Source organism: Trichechus manatus, unplaced genomic scaffold (genome assembly GCF_000243295.1).
Source record: "Trichechus manatus latirostris isolate Lorelei unplaced genomic scaffold, TriManLat1.0 scaffold00092, whole genome shotgun sequence".
Lineage (NCBI taxonomy): Eukaryota > Metazoa > Chordata > Mammalia > Sirenia > Trichechidae > Trichechus > Trichechus manatus.
Window position 1 is genome coordinate 2,934,669 of NW_004444028.1, and position 27,685 is coordinate 2,962,353.

Sequence of the window (27,685 nt, forward strand, 5' to 3'; positions counted from 1 at the left end):
ATGGTACACTCAGATTCTAGATGCCTTAGAAAATATTGCTGAAGACCAGACACAAAAAGGAGATACCAAAAGAGAAGCTGAAAATATTGCCAACAAAATGCAAACACTAGAGTATGTATTTATGTTGGTTATGTGGAGTAATATATTACAGCATTTGGACAAATCAAGTTCTCCAAGATTCAGACGTAAATTTAAAGATATGCACAGGTCTCTATGAGTCATTAGCAGGATATTTATATAATTTAAGAGAAGACTGAAAAATTTGAAAACACAACAAAACAAATACTGCCAAATACTGATTATAAAACAGTTCACCGTCGCAGAAGCATTAGAAAGAAACAAGTAAATGACAGATGTGCTCCAGAAGTACTGAGTGTCAGAGATCAATTTTGCATAACCACACTACACCATCATTTACACACTTGAATCCTGCATAAAAAGAAAGGCAAAAGTGTATGAAGTTCTTTCAAATAGATTTTCCTTCTAAAACAATGTGGATATACTTGATGAAGAATGCATGAAGGCATCCAAGAAATTAGTACTGGCTTATCCCGATGACTTAAACACAAACCTTTACAGAGAAGTATGACAATTGCATTCTTACATGAGAACTAAGTTTACAGATTCAGGAAAGACAAATTTTACTCATGTAGGATTCCATAGCAGAAGATAAAATACAATGCATATTTCCTAGTGTTGAAAATGCTTTACGCATATTCTTAACTTTAATGATCACAAACTGCACAACAGAACTCTCATTTTCATCCCTAAAGAAACTCAAAAACCTGCAGCATACAACAATGATTCAAGAAAGACTCGATTCATTATCCTTATTATGTATGGAAGCAGATGCTGTTCAGCAGCTTAACTGTGACAAAATCACTGAAGAATTTGCAAGAGCAAAGAATAGAAAGAAATGTTTTTAATTATAATATGTTAGAGATGAAAGATCTATCTAAAAATAAAATATACTAATTTGTTGTAATATTTGTTTTCTGATCATTAAATTTTCTTTCATGACATCCTTTCATTTCTTCATTTATAACTATAGCATTTATTACAAAACAAGCATCAAAACTGAAGTATGAGCCATTTAAAGTAAAATTAGTGAAAGTCAATTTTTGTTGTGGGAGATCAACAGATTTTTACATTGATTGCTGAAATAACTAAGTTCAGTGACTCATTTTCTTTGTTGTAAAACATGTGGAATATTCTTTTTATAGAAAATGTAGTATATAGTAAAAATCTTAGTACCCCATATCCACCAAAAATTTTATAATCCCGTTCATCTTATTCCGCTAAAACAGCATATGCCACTTTTGTGTTCAATCACTAATATTATAGTCGCATTTAAAAAGAAGTTATATCATGGACAGCTAAGATGCACACACATATATATGTGTGTGTGTATATATATATATATGTAACTCACTTATCCCATTTGAATGCATGAGTAAGCAGAGGAGGGGGTAGCACAGACTACCAATGCTTAGGGACCCTCACATGCCTTAACCCAGCCCTAGTGAAGGGAGCTCTGGGCTGGGGATGCTCAGCCCTGCAACACCTCACAATGTAACTTGTGCTAAGCCACTGTGTCTCTTGCCCTGAGTAAAAGGAGGGGTTGGGATAGCGTAGTAGTTTTCAAGCTCCCCCCCGACCCCCACCCCAGCAGCAGAAATTTTTCTTTAAACAAAACACTTTGCAGATGCTTAGCTAGTAAACAGACACACACAGAGCTGCCTGGCTGGACTCTAGAACTCCCCTTCCCTGCTCCACTTCTCACCCCCTTTTCACCACTTTTCATCTCTCTTGGCACCCTCCCCCACCCAAGCACCCCAACCCCAAGGCCATTCTTGGAGTGTCCCAGGCTCAAAGGAGCACAGCCCAAAAACCACCAGCCTGCCAGCTCTTCATAGTGCTTCCAAGCTCTGATTCTAGTAGCTTCCAAGATCTGAATTCCTCCCTAAAAAGTATCTCTGCATTGTTACCAGTGAGACAGGCAATGCATGGAGTAGCAAGGAAGAAAGAGTTCTCAAATTAGAAAACCTGGATTATAATCCACTTAGGACATCTGTGCTTTCCAGCAAGTTATTTAATCTCTCTAAACCTCATTTTCCTCATCTGTAAAATGGGGAATAATATCGTTATCTACATAATGAGTGCCCTTATGAGGACTACTTTAATACGTGTAAACTGCTTAGCAAAAAGGCTACAATAAATGTGGTGTATTATGATCACCCAATCCACAAATGTATCTAAATCCACAGACGGAAAAGCAGGTAGCACTGTACCCAGGGCAAAGAAGATGCTCATTAAGTGACAGAGGTCATTTTTTTCCTTCTTTGCTTCTCATTGTGGACATATTCAACCTGAACAAACAATATGAGAGCAAAAAAAGAGTTACTGGGAAAAACACATTTTGTGTACTCAATCCCCTACAGCTCATCTTTAAAAAAATCTTACAGCTTGTCTTTAGAACTTTTGAAAGTCATGGCCTTTGTAGGCTCCCCAGTACTTCAACCAAGAAGAAAAGTGAGTTGCAAATGCCCATTAGAGAAAACGCCACTGATCCAGGTTCAGGGGTATACGAGGAAGTGTTAAATGGCATCCCAGCTCCCGGCTTCCCCACTGGCCAGCTGTGTAGCCTGAGACATCCCATCTGCTCTCTAGGCCTCTATTACCTTATCTGTAAAATGAGGATGAGAACAATCGTGCCTTCCACCTCAACAAAATGCTGTGTGGAACAAAAGATTAATAGATGTGAACACTCTTGAAATAGCTTCGCAGCTCTATACCTATATAAAATATTATCACTTATCATAATGTTATAGATTGAATTGTGTCCCCCAAAAACGTGTCAATTTGACTAGGCCATGATTCCCAGTACTGTGTGATTGTCCACCATTTTGTCATGATTTTCCTATGTGTTGTAAATCCTATCTCTATGATGTTAATGAGGTAGGATTAGAGGAAGCTATGTTAATGAAGCAGGGCTCAATCTACAAGATTAGGTTGTGTCTTAAATCAATCTCTTTTGAGATATAGAAGAGAGCAGAGAGACAGGGGGACCTCATACCACCAAGAAACAAGAGCCAGGAAAATAGCACATCCTTTGGACCTGGGGTCTCTGTGCTGAGAAGCTCCTCAACCAGGGGAAGACTGATGACAAACCCTCCCACAGAGCCGAGAGAGAGAGAGAGAGCCTTCCCTTGGAGCTAGCACCCTGAGTTTGGACTTGTAGCCTACTAGACTGTGAGAGAATAAACTTCTCTATGTTAAAGCCATCCACTTGTGGTATTTCTGTTATAACAGCACTAGATAACTGAAACACATAACCTCCAGTAAGAAGTTGAACCACCACAAAAGATAAGTAAACACATACACAAAGCTTGGGAATCACCCAGTCAACAGGAAGGTTCCCTGTCTCTCGCCTGGGTTATCACCACAGGTTCCCTGCACATGCTGAACATGCTGCCAGGTGAAGACTTGTTTCTCAGTGGCTTTCCTCATCAGTGCTCTGAACTTCACAAAAGATAATGCCCAACTGCCCTTAGGGCCTCCAGGATGGGCTGCAACCCATCTTTCTAGTTCCTTCTCCCATTATACTGCTACATGAACCCCCATGCCCCCAATTTCACACAACACCAAGACCTGGCTCGTGCTTTTCCTCTGGTGTTGAGCCTCTAAGTCTGAATATGACATCCCCTTACAGGGACAATGGGGAAGTGAGCCCCTCGGGAGTGTTCTGTGATTGGGGTGTGGTCAATAGTGTCTTCACTGCTCCCCCCTTTCTCTAAAGATGGCCCCACCAATTTCCAGTCCAGAAACATCCAGATGGTTTTAAAAAGAAGAAGTACGTCTGCACTTCTTTGTATCTGGCAAAGCCTTCACATGCCCCAACTTTCTAAATGCTTCATATCAGATGGGTCCATGACACCTATTTTACAAATGAGGAAACTGGGGGCCTGTAATGTAGTCACAAGGCAGGTCAGTAGCTAAGCCAGTAGCCAAGGCCTTTGGCTGCAGGTCCAGCGCATGTCACACTCTTTGCCCCAGTAGCAAAGAACAATTTAAGCCCTGCTACAAAAGGTGGTGTAGTGGTTAAGAGTTTGCCTTCTAAACAAAGGATCAGCAGTTCGAATCCACCAGGCGCTCCCTGGAAACCCTATGGGCAGTTCTCCTCTGTCCTATAGGGTTACTATGAGTAGGAATCAACTCGACGGCAATGGTTTTCTGTTTTTTTTTTTTAAGAACAAAAGGTGCCAGTCTGGTCCTGAGGCCAGTTCACTGCATGTCCCTGGCCAAACCACTTTCCCTCCTTGAGCCACGGTTTCCCCATCCCTAAATTGAGGGTTCTAGGCTCGTCCCACAGCTCGAAGCATCCCTTTCTGTCCCCCTGGAAGAATCCACAAATGAAACCTGATCGCGGAACTAACAAGGCCACATCTTACACACGTTTTGTTAGTTCCATCTCCCAGCGTCCCCTCCCAATCTCCAAAGCCCATCCAGAAAGAAGAAAGAAGGAATGGCCGGCAAGTCGAAAAGCCACCACGACTCCACGGGACAGCAGAGGGAACGCACATGGCAACCATCACCACGCAGATGAGCAAGCCACTCCCCAAGAATAACTGCAGTCATGGTCACAGCACATGAACCTTGTCGGCAAATTGCAGGTTTGACTGACAATTTTTAATAAGCACAAGATACAAGAGCATTAATGCGGGCTGCACAGTATGCTCCCTACACGCCTCATGACCTATGGGCTTCACAGGGGAAGTTGATGGAAGGATCTCTCTTTCCTGGAAGACTCTTAGGACACTGGCTTCTCTCTTTGGTACAGGCAGCTACCACTATGGTCTGAGCACACACTCTCCTTTGGATGTGGAGAGCATATCTGCATGGCAGACCACCATGTCCATTCTTCGTCTTTTTCAAATGTCCAAATGCTGACTGCCTAGGGCTCTCCCAGAATCCTAGATCTGGCAAAACCCAGGTACCAACTAGTCCAACTCTTGCAAACAACTTGTCTGAGGCATTCATTCATTCAAAAAGCATACTGATGCCTACTTGGTACACCACGGTAAGAGGAGCCTAGACTTCTGCTCTCAAGGACCCTGCTCCAGTATCTTAAGTGGCCTCCCAATGGCAACAGAATAAAGTCCAAGTGCTTCAATGTAATATTGCAAGGCTCTCCATTATCTGGACCCAGCCTTCTTCCCCTGCCATAAACTCCCTCCTGTTACCACTCAACACACATTCTTTGCTTTAGTCAGGCTGAATTCCTGGATCATATTGTTCCCTTTGCTTCACCTGCTGCCCCTCTACATCCCACCAAATATAGGTATCTACATATCCTTCAGGGCTTACTGGTATTTCTCAACAGCAATGAGACTGCCTTTTGAGGAAAGAGTTATTTACGTGCAATGTGTCTCGTGCATTACAGGACATTTAGCATCCCTGGCCCCTGCCTACTAAATCCCAATGGCAGCATGGCCTCAAGTCATTGAGACAATGAACAATGCCCCATCAGAATTTCCAATATCTCTGAAAGAGATGGTACTGCCCCCAACTGAGCATCACTGGACCACTGCCACCCTTCATGGAGCCTTCCTTGATTCTCAGCCCAGTTGAGAGTGAGCTCTCTTCTCTCAACTCGGTTGACCGCTATTGAGTACATTGATCTTGGTCTTTGTACTATGAACTTGACTTATTCCTCTTTCCAGACATAGGCTCCCCATGGAAGGATCCATGACTTATTTCTGTGCATACTGCCAAATCTGGCACAGAATCAGCACAGAGTAAGTGCTTAATAAACGTTTGTGAACAAATTACGTAGATAAGGTAACTGCCCTAAGGCATGACTCCCAGGAGCAGATTAAACAGAACTTGAAAATTATAAAACAACCACTCTTGTCAAATCTAAGGAGAACCCAATTTAGAAACTGAACTTAGGCAAATGGTCTGCTTTTGGGAGATGGTAAGTAGGTGATCCCTGGGCATCTTAAAATGAATATGTTGGTGGCAGATACAGTCTCTGGATTGGTTCAGAGTCCATTTCCATCCTCTAGAGTGCCATCCTGCACTGCCGAAGCAGGACAGCTAAAACTACATTTCCTACACTCCCTTGAAGCTAATAAATTAAGTTCCACCAACGAGATGTACTTGAGTGAAATTTGGAAGGTGTCAGTGAAGTGAAGCTAAATCTTCCTACTGCTATTGCTACTGGCAAGCAAAGCTGTGAAACCACGAAAGTCAAAAAGCTGTTCAACATTTTGACCAAAGATTCTACAGAAGAATCCCAATCAAAAGGGGGAAAATGTGGAACAGATTTTCAAATTCTCAACGACTCCAGACTTTCTGGAGCCATAGAGGCTGGCTAAACCCCCGAAACTATTGCCTTGAGATAATGGTTAAACCTGAAACCAAAAATATCCCCTGAACTCTTCTTAAAACCAAACAACAGAATAGTTTAACTAGTAACAAATGTCTGCCTTAAGCATTATACTCTTTTAAGAACTACCTATATGGGATCAAAGTGACAAAAGCAACTTGAAAGATAAGAACCTTAGGGGCAGGGTTATGTTAATGGGGAAGGAAAACTCAGAAAAGGAGGGTGAGAATAGATGCACAACTCAAAGAATGTAATCGATGTCTCTGAATTATACATGTAGAAACAGTTGAATTGATGTATATTTTGCTGTATATATTCTCAACAACAACAAAAAAAAACTGTTCAATGTAGCAATTCAGTGTCTACTCATCAACTTTGAGGACGCTGAGGAAAGTTTCAGAGGCCTCAGCAGTGGCTCCCTAATCCTATCTTCCGTATCCCTAGACTGCAGCTATGGAATACTTAAACTCATTAGCACCAGATGTCACCTCCTGGCTCCCACTGCTCCAGCCTGTCCAATGATTTTGTTACCATTTATCTCTCCAAATTAATGCCTTTCTACTTAAATTAAATGTTAAATTAAATGTTTTTCCTGTACTTAAACGTGATAGATGCAGAAGAGAAAAAAACATACACACACACATGGACTAATTAACTGATCATCCAGTCCTGTTTCTTGGTTGCTCACGTAAGACCTGTATCTATACCCGCTTCTCCTCTCTTGCCTCTGTGAAGGGGAGAAAAACGTCTCACTTTGCTGTGAGGAGCCACACAGACCTAGAACTCCAAAGTGATGTAAGCAGCAGGTGGAATAAGCTAATCAGAATTACACAAACCAGTTTATGGTCATGGTAAACTCTAATTTGTATAAAATGAGGCAAGATCAGAGCATAGACACTCTTTCCTGAGAATTCCTGGCTTGGCCTCTGTGTTTTCCAGATTTGCCACTGAATACCCCAGCACCTCCCAGGCATGTCGGCAGCACACCTGGCCCACCACCTGGCTCTGCACACCACAGAGTAGGCTTCCAGAAAGGTCTGCCCCTCCCCTTCCTCCTCTCTTTAGTACACAGGAGCCTGTGGCAGACTGCAGGTCTCTGGGTGGCCCAAACGCTTTGCACTGAACTACTAACATAAAAGTTGGCGGTTCGAACCCCCTCACCGGCACCACAGAAGAAACGCTTGGTGATCTGCTTCCATAAAGATTACAGCCAAGAAAACCCTATGCAGTAGTTCTATTCTGCAACATATGGGGTTTCCATGAGTTAGGGACGGACTCGATGGCAATGGGTTTTGTTTTGTATTGTTCTGGTGGCAGATTGTTTTCGCAAAAACGGCCCCTGCAACATTTCCAGACCCACATGCTCTTCCAGAACCTTGCCACTCCATTATGGGTTAACGACAGTACCTTCTTCCTAGGTTTGTTCTAAGGACTAAGTGAATGAATATGAACAAAGCACTTGGAACAGTGACTGGCACACAGCAGCTGGTCACTAGGTGTTAAGTCCCATTTTGCAAATGAGGAAACGGAGACCCACGGAGATTCTATAACTGGCCCAAGGTCAGACAGTTAGTGAGCAGGGGGCAGAGGAGGGATCCAAATCCAGCTCTGTGCCTTCCACCCAAATCCAAAGCTCTTTGCACCTCAGCATCCCCCTTCCCAATATGCACGCCTAATGGAAAAAATGTATTAAACTGGAGGGGAAAACCAGCCCAGACATAACTGGGTTGTACCTTGGGAGCTCTCTGGGCATCACAGGAAAATAGGGCCAATGTCATAAACTCTGCCCTTCAGCACAGTCAGCTCCTGTGGGTAAAATTAGCCCAGCTCTGTTCCAGTGCCGCCTGGAGCCCCGAGGCAAAGCTCACCATGGGCAGAGTCTGACCTCACCTGACCCCCACTCCCAGGAAGGGTCCCTCGTGCACCTCATTAGGGCCTGCGATGACTCACTGCGTTCCTTCCTGTCTCTGGCTGCTGAGGTCACCTCTCTGCTATCCAGAAACGCAGCTCCGAGGAGGAACAGATGAAAATGCAAGCAACCATGCTCCATTCATCTCCTCCAGGGCAGGGTGCCCGTCTGCGTGCAAGGACCAAGCAAGAACCAGGTGCCCGTCTGCCATGCCAGCTTTGTCCTGGGGTAATGAGGCTCCGCTGAGTTACCTAACCCAGCTCAGGGGCAAATGACAGACAACAGACACCAGCCCAGGTGGACCCCTGGGATTATCCTCCTTCTTTTACTCTGGTGATGATGGTATTGAACCAGGGGATGGACCAATTCCACATCCTTGTGTTATGCATTGAATTGTATCCCCCAAAAAATGAATGACAACTTAGCTAAGCCATGATGCCCAGTAGTGTGTGGTTGTCCACCACTTTGTGATCAGATGTGACCATCCTATGTGCTGTAGATCCTAACCTCTATGATGTTAATGAGGTGGTTATGTTAATAAGGTAGGATTCAATCTACAGGATTAGGTTGTATCTTGAGTCAATCTCTTCTGAGATATAAAAAAGAGAATTGAGCAGAGAGATGAGGGACCTAATATCACCAAGCAAGAAGAGCCAGGTACAGAGCATGTCCTTTGGACCCAGCATCCCTGCACTGAGAAGCTTCTAGACCAGGGGAAGATTAATGACAAGGACCTTCCCCCAGAGTTGACAGAGAGAGAAAGCCTTCACCTGGAGCTGGCACCCTGAATTCAGAATCCAGCCTCCTAGACTGTGAGAAAATAAATTTGTTTGTTAAAGCCATCCACTTGTGGTATTTCTGTTATAGCAGCAGTAGATAACGAAGACATTTTGTTATATCCTTGCCTCTTTTAGAATATAGCACACAGATGATGATCACCAGGGTCTCCTCTGCACCCTCCCATCCGTATATAGCCAGACTTGAAGGCCCAGCTCAAATGCCACCTCTCCTGAGGGCTTCCCTGGTCACACCTTACCCAGCTAGAATTTCCATCACAACTCCCATGATGCTCTATCCCTATGCTTTATTAGGTGGCATTTGTATCTTCAACAAATCTCTCGTGTACACCTACTTTGGACTTGAGAATACAGAGATGAAAGGAAAAACCCTTGCCCTCAAGGAAAAGCAAACAATTAAAAAAAAAGAAAGGCTTAAAACAGAGGAAATGGAGATGACAGGGTTCAGAGATATAGTCTAAGTAGAAGTAATATCAGAACTAAGTCTTAAAACGTACATGGGAGCTACTCTGGTAAGATGGGGGTGGCGGGATGGTCCAGACAAGGGGACAGGTGTGTTAAGTAATGGAGGCTAAAGAGATCTCCTTGAGGAGGGGCCAGAGAGGTAGAAGCAGAACAAAGGAAACCAAGGAAGCAAGAGTGGTCAGTGGTGAGAATGCCACAGAGAAGCCAAATAAGACCAACGCCAAAAAGAAACAAATTTGGCACACCAGACCTAGGGCAAGAGCAGAGCCCATCAGACTGAAACAGGTTAAGAGGTCAAAGAAGGTAAGGAAGCCGAGACTCTTAAGACAAATGTAAAGGAAGAGAAAGGAAGGAGAGGGATGGCCTGTTGTCAGAGAAGAACTTAAGGTTCTATACCTTTCTTTACTAGACGAAAAGCTTCTAGAACAGAGCTGCTCAACAAAAAGACAATGCAAGCCACAGCTATAATTTTAGATTTTCTAGAAAATTTTTGTAAAAGTAATGAGAAACAGGAAACATTCATTTTAATGACATTATTTTATTTAACCCAATGTATCTAAAATACTATCATTTTTATATGCAATTAACATAATAAAATTTGTTGATAATATTTTACTTTTTCTGTACAACCCTTCAAATTCCTGCAAGTGTATTTGACACTTAACAACACATCTCAATTCAGACTAGTAGCGTACAGTAAAACCTGCGAAAGCTGGAACCGGTATAAGGCGGAGACCTGTCAGAGGAGGAAAACTAAAAAATTTCCACAAAAACAAGCGATGAAAGATGGTAAGACTGCACCCTGTCAAAGGTGGAAAACTTGCAAGACCTGGAAAAAGAAGACAGTCCCATCGAGTTCCCGCTCTCATAGGTTTCACTGTATCACGTACGTAAAAGCTACATCTCATTCTGGTTTCCCTTTGGTGAATCAGGGCTTAGCATGGTAGCTGGCACACTGTACGTCTTCAGAAAAAGAATATGATAAGGTGAATGGAAGAAAGGATGGACAGATGGACATGACGGGCTCTCAGCCCACTGACAAATGTAGTCAGCTCTTCATGGCTGCCTTCTCTCCATCAACTCTAAGTCTCTAGTCTTAGATTGTATTATGACTACAGCCTGGTATAGCTGTGGTACTATTAACTGCATAGCTTCCACCCCTTCTAAACTTCCTCCCTTCCTTCAAAAATCACAAAAATAGTCCCTCTCTCTAATTTCCTTAGGGCAAAACTGAGTCAAACACTAGTCTGAAGACCTACTACTCATATAGATGTTTGTTCTTAAGCAAACTACTTCACTCTCTGAGCCTCAATTTTCCCTACCATAAAGTGGACATACAACACCAAGCCTGCATAGCTCACAGACTCAGTGTAAAACTCAAATGGAATAGTGAAAACTCTAAAATACTATACGGAAGTAAGGTATCACTCAAAAGTCTCCCTATATTACAAATCCATACCATATCAACCAAACCAAACCCACTGCCATCCAGTAGATTCCAACTCTTAGTCACCCTATAGGACACAGTAGAACTGCCCCATAGGGTTTCTAAGGTCTACATGCATATATGTATAAACAAATAAAACTCTGCGTGGCTATGTTAACATTAGTATTTTAATTCTCAACATTACTGCCCTTCTCCCTTCAAAATCCATAGATATTGTGGTCACTCGATTTTCCTAGGAAAAATTTAGTTCTCCATGAGTCATCACACACTGAGGTTGGCAGAACGGGCTAAAGCATCCCTACAACTGGTAGACACTTGAAAGGGCTGGGCTATGACAGGAACAAGGCTGGGACACGGTACGGCTGAAGGCTCAATTGCCTTTATACAGAGGAGACACAGAAAGGGTACTGCATTGTACTGACATCACTTACAGCTTAATAGTTAAAACGTTTCTCCACTCCCACCAACTTCTAAGAGCCAAGGAATAATTATTTGGACTCCTTCTGCATTATTGCATAGGATACACAGAAATATTTTGGGAATCAGAAAAGGTGTGAAGCTGAAATGAGGTCTCCTTACAGGTGCAATTGCCAAATGTAGAGAAACAATTAAGATAATCAGTTTGTTTCTTTTGCTGATCAGGGACACCATCAACAGATCTGATTAAAAAATGAAATTAAAATTTCCTTCAGTATTCCAAATGAAACTGACCAGGAATGAGGACTGCTCACAAACACCAGAAATGAGGGAGTTCATCTGGCATCCAAAAAATAAAAACCAAACCCGCTACCATTGAGTTGATTCTGACTCATAGTGACCCTACACGACAGAGTAGAACTGCCCCGTGGGAATTCCAAGGAGTGGCTGACAGATTCGAACTGCTGACCTTTTAATCAGCAGCGAAGCTCTTAACCACTGTGCCACCAGGGCTCCATCTGGCACCCAGTACCCTAATTTTAGCATTGAAGAAACAATGAGAAAAAGAATAGTGGGGACCCCAAGATGAGGTGGTTTGCCCATAGGGATATAACATAGTAGTGGCAGAGCTGAGCCTTAAACCCCGTACGTCAGAATCCAGATCTGTTACTGTTTCCTTTATGTGACCCCTGTTGTTTTCTAAAAGCCAAATTAAAAATGACCCACTGACTGGCCTAGCCAGATCAAACTATCAACGCCTAGGGTACAGAGTATGTTGTTATTAGCGGCCATTGACTCAACCCCAACTCATGGCGAGCCCATGTACAACGGACGAAACGTTACCAAGCCCTGTGTCATCTTCATGATTGCTGGCATCTCTGAGTCCATCGTTGCAGCTACTGTGTATTCATAGTGTCTTCCCATGTAGGGGGATCAGCTTCCAGTACAATATCACACACTATCCTGCTGTGATCCATAGGCTTTTCATTGCCTATTTTTCGTAAGTAGATTGCCAAGCAATCTTCCTAGTCTATCTTTGACTGGAAGCTCCACTCAAACCTGTCCCCCATGGGTGAGCCAGCTGACATTTGAAATACCAGTGGCATAGCTTCCAGCATCACAGCAACATGGAAGCCACCACAGTATGACAAAATGGGGGTGGGGTTGCAGAGTATAATGCCAAGAAAACAAAATCAATAAATGAATTCAGTTACAAATGCCATTTAACCTGAACTCTATTCTACTAGCAACGGGAAAATTCCTGTTCTACTTGATATTTCTAAGCCCCACATTTCCCATGGCCGGTAAAGTTGTTGTGGCAAAGCAGCCATCCTACCAGTCACCCCAGACCCTTCTGTGCTTGACTGCACACAACAGAAGTCAGACGTGTACACCAAAAATTAAACCAAAAATCAAACCTGTTGTGGTTGAGTTGATTCCAACTCTTAGGGACCCTATAGGACAGAGAACTTCCTCATAGGAAGTGGCTGGTGAATTCGAACTGCCAACCTTATGGTTAGCAGCCAAGCTCTTAATCACTATGCTGCTAGGGCTCAAAAGGTAGGAAATAAATACAACAAGCTATTCCTTTAAAAGGAGTCCTGGTGGCACAATGGTTAAAAACTCGGCTGCTAACCAAAAGGTTGGCAGTTCAAATCCACCAGCCACTCCTTGAAAACCCTGTGGGGCAGTTCTACTCTGTTCTATAGGGTTGTTATGAGTCAGAATCGACTGGACAGCAACGGGTTTGTTTTTTGTTCTTTGGTTGTTTTTTTCGTTTGTTTTGTTTTATCCCTTTAAAAGTTAACCAAAGCCTTTAAAAACTGCTCTTTCTATTTTTACAACCTATTGAGGATTTACAAACACTCTGTCATCACCCTGGCTTACTTGATCTTCACTCATCATCCAGTGAAGTAAAAAAAGAGGCGTTACTCTCCTAGAGATCAACAATGGGGACGGGACCTACTCAAGTCACAACAGTGGTTCATCTTCTGGCCTGAGCTAAATTCTAAACTCAAGGATCTCAATCCACAGCTGCTTTGTTTCCATGGGTCAGCTCGTCTCAATAATCTACAATTTTCTTGACCAAGATGTAAAAACACAACGTGTAAAGCTGTCACTCACTATCTCCTAATGCCATTCTATTTTCCTTAACAATTTTTCCTGCCTGAAAGTATGTATTTGTTTAGTTGTTTATTATCAGCCCCTATGCCCCCACCCCCAAGACTGCAAGTATTATGAGGGCACAGACATTCCTGTCTTCTCCATCACCATATCCCCAGCACGAGATCAGTGGGAGGCATAGCTGGACGATGAGGACAGGGGCTTGGAGTCCATCCAATTTTGATTCTCTCCTCCCCAAGTTACCAGCAGCCTACCCATTAGCAAGTCACTAAACTTCTCCATGCCTCAATCTCCTCATCCTCAAACTGCAAATAATGACACCCACCTCCCAGTGTAGTTGGGAGGAATAGGAAGAGTATTGGCTGATGCACCACACAAGATATGTTGTTGTTGTTAGGTCCCCCGACTCATGGCGACCCCATGTGCTACAGAGTAGAACTGCTCCCTAGGGTCTTCTAGGCTGAAAGCTTTATGCAAATAGTTCAACAGGCCTTTCTTCCATGGGACCGCTAGGTGGGATCAAACCACCAATCTTCAGGATAGCAGCCAATCACAAACCACTTGTACCACCCAGGCTCCTATCCACACGATATCAAAACCAACCCACTGCTGTTGAGTGGATGCCAACTCACAGCCACCTACAGGACAGAGAACTGCCCCATAGGGTTTCTAAGGAGCAGCTGGTGGATTCAAACTGCTGACCTGCTGGTTAGCAGCCAAGCTCTTAACCACTGAGCCACCAGGGCTCCCCATACAAGATAAGTGCTCGATAAATGCTTGCTTCTCGCTTTCTCCTACAATCCCCAGCTGTGCTTCCTTCATCCCCCAAGCACCCTATAACGAGCCCCTTCTCCTGATCAATCAGCCCTGCTTGCCCACAGCACTCACGGCCCCCCATATGTCCTTCTACACCCAAGAGTGTCAGCACCTCCCCCAGGCCCTTTCCGAGACAGGTGTCTGCAAGGAAGACTTGGCAAAGCTCACAGCTGGAGCCAACCACAATCTCACGTCAGCCAAGCTCTGACCTACTTCCCTGCCAGAAAAAGGAGGTGATGCTGGTAGTGATTCAGCAAGGTCTTTTGTGTTGTTTTCCCCAGCTCGTCTCGTACGTGGTATATAACCTAGAACCATGGAGCCAGAGAGCTCAGAGCTGAAGTGTCTACAAAGACCAGCCCATCAGGGCCAACCCTCTTATTGTACAGATGTGGAATCTGTGTACCAGAAAATGGAACTATCTTGCCCAAAAACATATACCCCTAAACTTCCCAAAGCTCAAAAACAACTGAATGGCACCAGTTATATTCTAATAAAGGGCTCTCGCTCGCCTACCACTTCCCTCATCTCGGAAAGGATTCCTTATGTCTCAGAGCTTATATTCTTCTGATTCCATTCCAGGCAAATAAATTCTCTCCATTTTTAAATGTTCTGCATCTCACAATATGAGTTAAAAAAAAAAAAAAGCGTCTGATTTCTAGATTGATGAAGTACAGTTTACACATCTAGAAATGAAATCATTGTTGTTGTTGTTAGGTGCCATTGAGTCGGTTCCAACTCATAGTGACCCTATGTACAACAGAACAAAACACTGTCCAGCCCTGCACCATCTTCATGATCATTGTTATGCTTGAGCCCATTGTTGCAGCCACGGTATCAATCCATCTCATTGAGGGTCTTCCTCTTTTTCGCTGACCCTCTACTTTACCAAGCATGATGTCCTTCTCCAAGGACTGATCCCTCCTGATAACATGTCCAAAGTGTGAGAGACATAGTCTCACCATCCTTGCTTCTAAGGAGCATTCTGGCTGTACTTCCTCCAAGACAGATTTGTTCCAAATGTATTAAATTATAAGAGGTGGTACAAGGAAAGGTAACAGACTAGAACTGGGAGGAATGGAGTCTAGACTTGGTTCTACCACTAACTATTTATGTGACTTTGAGTGAGTCCTTCTCCCTTCCAGCTCCCTTTTTCTCATATTAAAATGAGACCGTTGGAGCAGATCCTCTGCAAGCTGTGATATTCTAATCTACGTGTCTCATCATCACCTTCAATGCAGTATCATCACCCACTATCCAAAATTATCAGACTCATTAAACTCAAGCTTTTGCCACAGTGCACATGATCAATGTTCCTCAATGAACTGTAAAGCTTTTCAAAGACAAGGGTCCCGTTTTTTATGCAATTATGTCACACAAACCCGCTAAGCATCATAGAGTAATTGTTGCCAGACTGATGAAGTTTTATAGTAATACAATGCTGTAGAGTGACAATAAAATAATAAGCTAGACTCTTCAAAACATCAAAATGTATGCTTACCGTGACTGGATTTCTTCATAGCAGTCCCTTTATTCTAACAATACCACCATTAGTCAAAGCCCTTCCTTATAAACTATGTGTAGAAGCGGGATAGGTCTTTTACAATATACCCAATCAGAGAACCTCTTTGCTCTTTAAGAATGAAACTGATTTTTCCAGAAGTCACTGGATGACAATTCTAGTAAAAACAAGAGGTGACCCAAGTGGAGCTGACCATGCTGAAATTTTTGCCCAAAATTATTACGTATAGTTTTTGGGTGACAAGAGAGAGCATCATGGGCATAAGTCATGGAGCTTCAGTGGACCCCAGAGGACTCAATTAAAAAGAGGATGATACTCAATGGATTTCTAGGCTGCACTAGGTTTGACGAAAGTCACAATCAATCTTCCTAAAGCTGCCAAGAAAAGTCAACATACTGATTAAGACGTGGTTCTCCTCTGCTGATTCCTACTGCTCCTTTTCAAAATAAAAAATCAGTACAAAATACCAGGTGATCCCTACTAAAACCCAACAACACAAGCATGGTCATTGGGATATGTCCTCAAAGATGGTGACACAGGCTTCCCTGTTGTCTTTCCCCAACAAGCACTCACATAAAGTAAATTAATGAAAAAGGCTTTCTGCATAAAAATGTTCGCAACAGTGTTATTTATAAAGCAGATATTTGGTAACAATCCATATCCCTAACAATACATACGTGACTAAATTTAAAAAATTAGTACATCTACTCAATGGAATATGATAACAAGCATTCAATAAAAACATGGGAATTATAAAAGAATTTGGAACATGTTTATGACTATTCAGAGGAGAAAAAAGAAAGAGTAAACAAAACTGCCCAGTAAGGATATTCATAAGAAAAAAATGGTAAATAATATTTTAATAATATATCTTCTTTTGAATAATAATGAGTGACTAACAGCTAATGGCATGATTCAGGGGCTCCAGAAGGTATTCCTTGAGAGCCTGGGAATATCTGAAATGATGATAAAGACATAGCAGTTTAAATTAAAAGGGCAATCAGAAACTTCAGGGGAAAAAGGCTGCGTAAAAGTCATGGCCCAAATATGGAGAAATCAATCTAAAATAAAAGAGAAAGTTGGTAGAACTTCAAGAAGAAACACAGAATAGATTCCAAGCAGGCAAGGGAACAGCTGAAAGAAAGAAGCCACATGGGATATGGTAGAAAATGTTTAATTTTCACCTCCCAACAGAAGAAACACAACCTCAAGCTCCGAGAAAATAAAACAAAAATAAGCAAGATGCTTACTACAGAAATAATACAAAACCTAGGATGGTTTTGAGCAACTAGAGGAGAATGAGGAGAATCTATCCAATTTTGTAGGTAAGGGAAAAGTTCAGTCTCCTGTGAGAGGCTTAAAAGTGGTGACTTCAGAACCTTGGAAAAGGAAATGAAACTGTACACATGACGTAGCCCTACATTGGGCAATATTTATCAAGAAATCAGAACATAAACCGTACACATGACGCAGCCCTATACTGGGCAATATTTACCTAGAAATCAGAATAAATGTCGTTGATTGGTTGCAACTTTTGAAATCAACCCACAGACACAGCACAGACTTAGCTTTAGTTACAAAACCACATGCCTGTGTATGTGTCCATTATAAACCATGGCAATCCAAAGGCAACACAGAACATCACTGACAAGTTGAAGGGAGAAGTGGGAGAGGAAAAGTGGAGGAGAACCCCAATATCTTCCACTTACAAAACAGTAGATGAAGCAATATTACCAAAAGTTGGTACTACAAAAAATGGAAAATATAAAGGAGTCCCTGGGTAGTGCAACAGTTAAGTGCTGGAATACTAACTGAAAGGTTGGCAGTTCAAACCCACCCACAGGTGCCTCAGAAGTAAGGCCTGGCAATCTGTTTCCAAAAAGTCACAGCCTTGAAAACCCTATGGAACAGTTCTATTTTGCACACGAGGCTGCCATAAGTCAGAATCGACTCGACAGCAACTAGCAACAACAAAAACATAAACTTATAAAGAAAACTAACAGAGGGAGTAAAAGTAAGGACCAAAACCCCAACCAAACCCACTGCTGTCAATTCCAACTCACGGTGACCCTATAGGACAGAGCAGAACTGCCCCATAGGGTTTCGAAGGCTGTAAATCTTTAAAGAAGCAGACTGCCACATCTCTCTCCCACAGAGTGGCTGGTAGGTTCGAACTACTGACCTTTTGGTTGGCAGCTGAGTGCTTTAATCACTGAGCCACCAAGGCTCCTCAAATAGTGAGAAGGGAGATGAGAAGTAGCAATAGGGTATAAACAAACTAGACCTGGCCTATCATAAAACAGTCAATACGTATCCTTAAAACAAACAGCTCAAGAAATAGAGAAATAAACGTATCTTTCACCAGAAGAATTAAAACAAAAATGGCTAGAGGTGGTTGATTATTAGGAATGGGACTGGGGTGGGGAGAGATGGGACAAGAAATTCTTGTTTTTCATTATAAGCTCTTCTGTATTATTTGGTTTTATTTTTATTATGAGCATGTATTTAATTCTTTAATGTGTTGTAATCTTCAAAACTTTTAAGAAAAAATTATCTCAAGCAAAAAAGGAAGACCTACAGATAGCATGACCCAGAAGTCACAAAAGTCAAATATGAAGGGATTTTCTTGGGGAAACATTGCAAAATGTCAGCGAATGCTGACTCTTCCAGAGTTCACTAAATGCACAAAAAAGTCCCCTCTGTCCAGTCGCCTTGCCCCTTTATAAGGACCCCCTCCTTCCTCTGGTCCCCCAAGCTCTCTCTTTCCTAAAATCCTCCTGTAACATTTTCAACATTCTACGCCTCTCACCTCTCTTCTCCGGCTGGAAAATAAAAACAAGCCCCTGATGAAAACCTGAAAATGTAAAGAATCCCTGAGGAAGCCCCAAAATCAACAGACAACTCGGGCTGTGCAGTCCTGTGGTCTAAAAGCGCACCAACGCCAGGAGGTCGGAGCTACAATTAGCAAGAGTCTGGGAAGACAACAAGGACTCCTGTTCCCTGGAAAGGAGGTAATTAAAGGAGGCAGATTGAGGCCTGAGGTGGAAAGTCTCAAGGAGCTGTGGCTCTGGGCAATCCCAGCCTGCACCCTGAATGAGGAAACAGGAGCCCGCAGGCCTGACACTCTGTTCCTAAACCACCTTTTCTTCTCCTCTCAGGTTTCCAAAGCCAGAGGAATGCCAGCCATCAGCCTGAACACCTTCTTTTTCAGTCACTTAAGACCCATTTCCCAGGTGTTCACTACGTGTCAGGCATGATGCTCAGTACTGCAGTGAGGGCAGAGATGGGACAGATCAGATCAGCAACCTCGGGGAGATGACAGGAGAGATGGGCAAAGCAAACGCGTAACACAGACAGATAGATAGATAGCTGCAGTATAGTCGAGTCTTGACTCTTGGTGACCCTGCGTACAACAGAACAAAACATTGCCTGGTTTTTCGTCATCTTCACGGTCACCAACATGTTCAAGTCCATGGCCGTGGTCACTGTGGCAATCCATTCCTCAAATGGCCTCCCTCTCCCTCAGTGGCCCACCTTCACCTAACATGTCCTCCTCTAGCACTTGATCCCTCCTGATGAGATGTCGGAGCCCCGGTGGTACGGTGGTTAACAGCTCGGCTGCTAACCAAAAGGTCGGCAGTTCCAGTCCACTAGCTGCTCCCTGGAAACCCTATGGGGCAGTTCTACTCTGTCCTGTAGGGTCGCTATGAGCTGAAATTGACTCAATGGCAATGGGTTTGGTTTCTTTGGAGCCCTGGTGGAGCGGTGTTTAAGAGCTTGGCTACTAACCAACAGGCCAGCAGTTCAAATCCACCAGCTGCTCCTTGGAAACCCTATGGGGCAGTTCTACCCTGTCCTATAGGTTCTCTATGAGTTGGAAGCCACTTCGATGACAAAAGGTTTGATAATATGTCCAAAGCAAGTGAGTAGGGCAATGTTCTGTAGCGATCCATAAAGTTTCCATAGGCTAATTTTTGGAAGTAGATCACCAGGCCTTTCTTCCTAGTCTTAGTCTGGAAGCTCTGTTGAAACCTGTCCCCCATGGGTGACCTTGCTGGTATGTGAAATACCAGTGGCATAGCTTCCAGCATCACAGCAACACACAAGCCACCACAATAAGACAAACTGACAGATGGGTGGTGGCATTACACAAAGTAACAGGGAAAAGGCAATCTGACCTTTAAAAGGGACTCCAGTGACTGAAGGCAGGCCACTGCCCATTGGGATGTCTGGGAATGGCATCCTAGAAACCATGGCAGAGGGCTGGCCTTAATAAACGCAAATGATTTGAACATGTGAAGGAAGGGTTGTTTTTCTAGAAGGTGGAAATTATGTGAGCAAAGGCAGCTAACTGGGGCATATCGAAGGATAGAAGAGCTATCCACTGTGGGTGGAACAAGGACAGGTGAAGAAGACTAATGCATATGACTCTCACTTCCTGGGTGCTTTCCACATGCCTGCACAGACTCATGATAGGCATTCTCTCCAAGCCCTACAAGCACTTAGCAGGTGCCATCAAGTTGACTCCAGCTCATGGTGACCTCATGTACGTCAGGGTAGAACTATGCTCCACAGGGTTTTCAACAGCTGATTTTTCAGAAGAAGATCACCAGGCCTTTCTTCCAAAGTGCCTCTGAGTAGACTTGGAACTTTAGTCTTTTGGTTATCAGCCAAGTGCTTAACTGTTTGTACCATCCAGGGACTCTGAAAGCACACTACAGAGTTGGACTTCCCACCCTCTCCCACCACGCCCGTTTTACAGATGAAGAAGCTGGAGCTCAGAGAGGAGAAACAGCTGCTGGTATTTGAATTACCAGTGACATGACTTCTAGCATTTTCACAGTACCGCACAACAAACAGACGGGGGGGGGGGGGGGGTGAGGTAGTGAGGCTGGCTACTTAATTTAATCCTGCTCTGCATGTCTTAGGCGAGTCCCTGGAGGCACAAATGGTTAAGCACCATTTAAGACTACTAGCCAAAAGGTTGGCAGTCCTAACCCACCCAGACATGCCTTGGAAGACACACCTAGGTAATCTGCTTCTGAAAGGTCACAGCCTTGAAAACCCTTTGGAGCAGTTCTACTCTGCACACATGGGGTTGCCATGAGTTGGAACGAACTCAACAGAAGCTGAGAGAAACAACCACCCGTGTTTAGTAAGCTGGCTGCACACTAGCAAGTATCCACCTGGCTATCAGCTACTCAGCTACTCCAGGACAATTATCCAGGACAATTTTCTTCCCGTAAACTATGAATTTAAGGGTATTCTTTCTCTCACCTTTAATGGCTTTTACTATAACAGCAAGTAAGAGGTAACTGACACTGGGCGTGAGCATATGAAGGCAGACGAGGGAAGGCACTGATTTGCTCATCTGGCAAAAATGTACTGAGCAATTAGCTCACAGAGGCACCATGTTGTGCTAAGTGCCTGGAAACAGAGCTGAATAACGTGGCAGCTGTCCTCCAAAACTTCAGCCTAATAGAAGCGCATGGACAAGCAAGTTATTCCACAAGTTGTTGGGACAGCTAAAACCGTGCCATCCACACCGTAAACAGTAGCAACACACATTTCCCACAAGCCAGCATTCCTGGACTTGTTCTAACAAAATGCTAAAACCCAATCTTCAGTTTTCTGAGCATCTCTCCAGCTAGGGGACAAAGATAAATGACCTGATAGGCTTTCATGCTGCAGGTGGGATTAGGGAAAGGCAGAGATACCAAACCAAAACCCACTGCTGTTGAGTCAATTCTGACTCATAGCGACCCTACAGGACAGAGCAGAACTGCCCCATAGGGTTTCCAAGAAGCGGCTGGTGGATTCAAACTGCCGACCTTTTGGTTAGCAACTGTAGCTCTTAACCACTGCGCCACCAGGGCCCCAGGCAGAGATATGAACAAGTTTTTTTCCAGGAGCTTCAAGTCACTCCTCTTCTCCAGCTTCCAATTACCAGAAGGTACCAGACAGAGACACCCGTATAGTTTTTACTGGCTGTACGCACCAAGGCACTGAATTCAGGGCCAACAGGTCTGCCAAGATCAAGGACAGGAAAGAGATGTCCAATGCGTGCACATGTCTACCAGGGAGAGATGACCAAATCTCTCCCACACCTTCGCCAACACCGTTCCCCTGCCCTGTAGGCCCCTGCCCAACCCCTTCTTCTGGCTAATTTCTATTCATCCCTTGAGGTCACTCGACTCACTCCAGCCACACTCGTCACACAGCAAATGCTTACTGAATTGGAGAAGGTATCCCTACGCTTTCTACGTCACCGTCACACTGCAAAAATTAGTTTAACAATGGAGGAATCTGGAGATCATTATGCTGAGTGAATTTAGTCAGTCACAGAAGGACAAATACTGTATGAGACCACTATTATAAGAACTCAAGAAAAGGTTTAAACACAGAAGAAAACATTCTTTGATGGTTAAGAGGGTGGGAAGGGAGGGTGAGGGTTATTTACTAACTAGACAGTAGATAAGAATTATCTTAGGTGAAGGGAAGGAAGCCCACACTACAGGTGAAGTCAGCACAACTGGACTAAATGGAAGCTAAGAAGTTTCCTGAATACAATCAAATACTTTGAGGGACAGAGTAGCAGGCGAAGGAGTCTAGGGACCATGCTTTCAGGGGACATCTAGGTCAACTGGCATAACAAAGCTTATTAAGAAAATATTCTGCTTCCTACTTTGGTGAGTGGCATCTGGGGTCTTAAAAGCTTCCAAGTGGCCATCTGAGATGCATCAATTGGTCCCAACCACCTGGAGTAAAGGAGAATGAAGAACACCAAAGACACAAGGAAAGTAGTAGCCCAAGAGACAGAAAGGGCCACATAAACCATAGACTTCATCAGCCTGAGACCAGAAGAACTAGATGGTGCCTGGCTACCACCAATGACCGCCCTGACAGGGAACACAATAGACAGTCCCTAATGGAGCAGGAGAAAGGTAGGGTGCAGAACTCAAATTCTAGTAAAAGAAAGACTTAATTGTCTGACTGAGACTGGAGGAACCCCGGAAAGCACGGCCCCCGGACTCTCTACCAGCCCAGAACTAAAACAATTTCCAAGGCCAACTCTTCAGACAGGGATTGGACTGGACTGTGGAACATAAAATGATACTCGTGAAGAGTGTGCTTCTTAGCTCAAGTAGATACACGAGACTAAATGGGCAGCTTCTGTCTGGACTGAGATGAGAAGGCAGAGAAGGTTAGGAGTTGGCTGAGTGGACATGGGAAATCAGGGGTGGAAAGGAGGAGTGTGCTGTCACAGTATAGGGAGAGCAATTAGGATCACATAACAATGTATGTATAAATTTTTGTATGAAACTAACTTGAATTGTAAACTTTCACTTAAAGTACAATAACATAAAATTTATAAAAAAAAATTAGTTTAACAGATCTCTAAGAACTGTAGGAAGAAGCCCAAGAGACTCACTCTTCAACTCCTCATCCTCCAAGACCATCCACTTAAGACGTCGACCTGCCTTCCCCACACACAGCTCCATGTACACTCAACGGCACCCTTCTACAAAGAATTCTATGCATCCTTCAAAGCCCAGTTCAAGTTCAATAGTTAAAATACAATAAAAAAAGTCCCCGCTCATAAAACCCTCCTCCTCCTCTAAACTCTCAAGGTGTACCTTGCATAGTTTCCCCCCATGCTCTCCAGCCATGGATAGTTTATTATCTTTTCATGGGAGCAAGCCCTGTCTCTCCTACTGGACCAGAAGCTCCCTGAGGCCAAGTTCTCATGCCTGAGCCACCTCAAGAGCCTGACACATCATAAAGCAGTAAACCAGTTGCCATTGGTCGATTCCGACTCATGGCAATCTCATGGATCAGAGTACAACTGTGCTCCATAGGGTTTTCGATGACTGATTTTTCAGAAGCACATCACCCGGCCTTTCTTGCAAGGTACCTCTGGACAGACTTGAACCTCCAGACTTTCAGTTAGCAGCCAAGCACGTTAACCATTTACAGCACCCCGGACTCCTGGCACATTGTCAACATTCAGGAACTACAGCAAAATCAAATACTTCAGCACCTCTCCAGCGACCAACCTATACTTTTTACCTAACACACTATTTTTTCTATGATGGGATTATCCAAGTAGATTCACAAAATCTTGGAATCCCTAAGACAGAAGGGATGTGAATGGCCAGTCTCTTCCCACATCTTAGAGTCTCCCAAGAGGGAGTCATGTGATCTCTGCTTGGACAATTCCAATGACCAGAAATCTTCTACCTCTTGATGCAGTCCACTCTACTGTCTGACAGCTCTTACCACGTGTCCTTAAGTACTGCCTCCGTGAGATCTTTGGTTAAATTCTTAGGAGTGGCAAGTGAGAGGAGATGAGCATAGGAGAAGCTGGGAAAGTAGTGTAGAATGACAACTACAATCACGGATTTGGAATCAAGCCAAACTGGGTTCAATTCTCAGCCTGCCACACAGGAGAAGTTGCCTAGCCTCCCCAAGGCCCTCACGGCTATTACAAGATTAATGGAAATAATGGCAGCAGAGTGCCCAGCACACAGCTAGCACTCAATAAATGGCAGCTATCACGGTGGTTAGCTCTTTGCCTGTTTCTCCTCTGGCCTGCCACATAATCAGAGCAATAATCACACCCTGGGCCCCTCTATAATGTCTGTACACTCATCCTACAGGATGTCTTTGCAAAACTTCAGCCAGCATCCTATTCTGATTGTTGCTGGCTAGACATGACCAGAAGCAAGGGCTGACTGAAGTTCCCATTAGAAACCCTGACACTGAGGGGATAGTAAAAAAATCAGAGAGAACACAGTTTCTTTTGATATTGCATTTAAGGGTGCTGACCGTCACTCTGAAAAGGTGAAGAAGACACCAGATGTCGAGGCAGCTGCCTCGGTCACTTGGTGCTGTCACAGCACTGCTCAAATCTTTCTAATCAGAGTCCCATAGCAGGTACCAGGAAGGAGGGCAAAGAAGGGGAGTGTAAGGAAGGACGCCACGTGACTCGGCGTATGCTCTCTGCATCCCAGACTGCCAAGTCATCCACAGCATTGTGACAGGGCTGGCTTGGAGCACCGAGGACACGGGTGTAAACGCTCCACCTGGTGCTACTCCCAGCACATTACTTCAGGCTGGCAAGCAGCTCAGGGTGCTGAGAAGCGTGTCCTTGGGCAGAAGGCATAGGATCTGGTCCTGGCTTTGCCAGTAAAAATCCACCTTGGGAGACTCACTGATGTATTTGGGCCTCCCCTTCCTTACCTATACAGTAGGGCATTGGCTTAGACCGTTGGTTCTTAAGCAGGGTGCCCAACAGAAACACTCAGGCAATGTGTTCTAAGTATGGATGGCCAGGCCCAACCCCTGAAGATTCTGATTCAGGACTGGGGCACGAGCCGGCCATGTATATGTTTTTTAAACTCCCTGACTAATTGTGATTGTTAAGAATCACTGGTGGAAATAATCCCTATGTCCCCTTCAGCTGAGATCACCATGCCTCACCCTTGGGAGGACGTGCGTAGTAAAGAGCTTGATACAGAGCCTGGAATACAGCAGGCGTTAAATAAATGCTAAATCAACACATCACATCCACCCACATCCACCCCTAAGCAAAGGCAATGGCAGCCACATAGGCTGCCCTAAGCAAGATGGCAGCCAGTGCTACACATAAAATAGTGTATCAGGATGATGGAGCCCTGGTGGTGCAGTGGTTAAAAGCTTGGCTGTTAGCCAAAAGGTCAGCAGTTCAAATCCACCAGCTGCTCTTCAGACACCCTATGGGACAGTTCTGCTCTGTCCTACAGGGTCGCTCTGAGTCGGAATTGACTTGACGGCAGCAGGTTTGTTTTGTTTGGGGGTGGTGGGTGGTTTATATCGGGATGACTCTACCTTCATGGCCAGAACCAGGTCAGCAAACTGTACAACCTACTAGTCAAGAATAGTTTTTTGTTTCATTTTGTTTTAAAGATTGTTTTTTTTTTTTAAAAAAAAAAACACTACAGTGATAAGGCCCAGAAGGCAGAAGGGGAGTAGGAAGCTGATGATAGGGAACACAAAGTAGAGTAAGGATATTGTTGATGTGTTGTGAGATTATTAACCATTGTCATAGGGCAACATTTGTAGTAACTGTTAAATGGGAGACTATTTTGTCCTGTAAGCCTTCATCTTAAGTGAGAATAACAGCACAATTAGAAGAGCGTAGTCAATGTCACTTAAATGTGTATGTAAAAAAATTTTTGAAATGGCGTATCTTTGGCTATGTGTATTTTCACCAAAAAAAAAAAAAAGTTGAGAATTTAGAGGGTTAAAATGTTGTGGGGTTGTTAACCAATGTCATAAAACAGCATGTGTGTTACTGTTACATGAGAAACTATCTGTTCTGTAAGCCTTCACCTGAAGTACAATAAAATATTAAAAAAAAAAAAAAAACACTATATGACTGTACAACCGTATGTGGCCTGCAGAGCCTAAAATATTTACTACCTGGCCCTTTCCAGAAAACATTTATCAACCCCTGGGCTAAAAGACAGAACACAGATAGTTACACACTCAAATTTCACAGTGGTTATCACCAAGTGGCTACAGATTGTTGTTCTTGTTGTTTTAAATTCTTTGGGATTTCCTGAATATTCCTAACTTTCTCCAGTGACCAGGAGTTATTTCTGAAATACCGGGTGAAAAATAAGCCCTTACCCTTGAGCAAACCATTTCACTTCCTAGTCATTAAGGTGTAGATAAAGAAGTCTGTAAAAGGATATTCATCACGGTGTTGTTTATCACGATGAAAAACCAGAAACTGAAATGTCAACTACCAAAATAAATGGTTGAAAAATGACTGCGTATTCCTAAAACGGAATAATACGCCGTCGCCAAAAATGACACGTATGAAGAATTCTTAATCTCTCAGAGGCGCTTCAGTTTTGTGAAAGGGCAAGATGTAAAGCTGACGGCCCGATGTCCACTCAGCAAAGTGCACGTGTGCAAAAAGCAATGAAACGAACCACTCAAGAACATTAAAAACGTGAAACGATTTGGACATCGAGGGCATCGAGAAAGGACATCGAGAAAGGTCGCACAACCGGAAGAACGTAACCAATGTCACTGAACTGTCCATGGAGACATTGTCGAACTGATGATGTTTTGTTCACCAAAAATAGAATTTTAAAAATAAACCTTAAAAAATGTATACAGTGCTTATCTCTAAGTAGTGAATTTATGGCTGATTCTCACTTTCTTCTTTACATGGTTTTGGATTTTCTAAATTTTCTATTAGGAGCGTGTACCACTCTTATGAAGTGGGGGTGGGAATTACACATAATAAAATCTGGGGTTTGGCTTTTAATTCTGCCTGAGGGAGTCAGGGGAGGTCCCAGAAGGAGGAGACACCCGTGCTGCACTTCAAGCGCCGGGCAGGTAGGCGTTCACCAGATAGAAACAAAGGGGGCGCACCCTCCGGCCATCGGGAAAGCATTGGTAGGACGCCCAAGCATGCAAGACAGTGTGGCCAGTAAGACATGAAGAGCAGCTGAAACGGCATGCGACTGGCAGGGGGCGGCAGGAGGAAATCCTGGAAACCAAGGCCCGTACCTGTTGCTGTCAAATCGATTCCGACTCATAGCTACCCTATAGGACACAGTAGAACTGCCCCATAGGGTTTCTAAGGAGCGGCTGGTGGATTTGAACTGCCGACCTTTTGGTTAACAGCCTGAGCTCTTAACCATTGGGCCAAAAAGGATGAGAAAATGGTGGGGCAAAAGTATGCACAGTGAAGGACTGTAACCCATGAGTCACAGCAGATGGTAAGTCAGAAGAAGGCAGA

The 27,685-nt window shown here is 43.8% G+C and overlaps 1 protein-coding gene across 1 annotated transcript in view; it reads right to left on the minus strand.

The window, feature by feature from the left end:
• LPP (LIM domain containing preferred translocation partner in lipoma) overlaps positions 1-27,685 on the minus strand; it is a 756,943-nt gene that overhangs the window by 698,128 nt on the left and 31,130 nt on the right. The gene's annotated exons all lie outside the window — the stretch shown is intronic.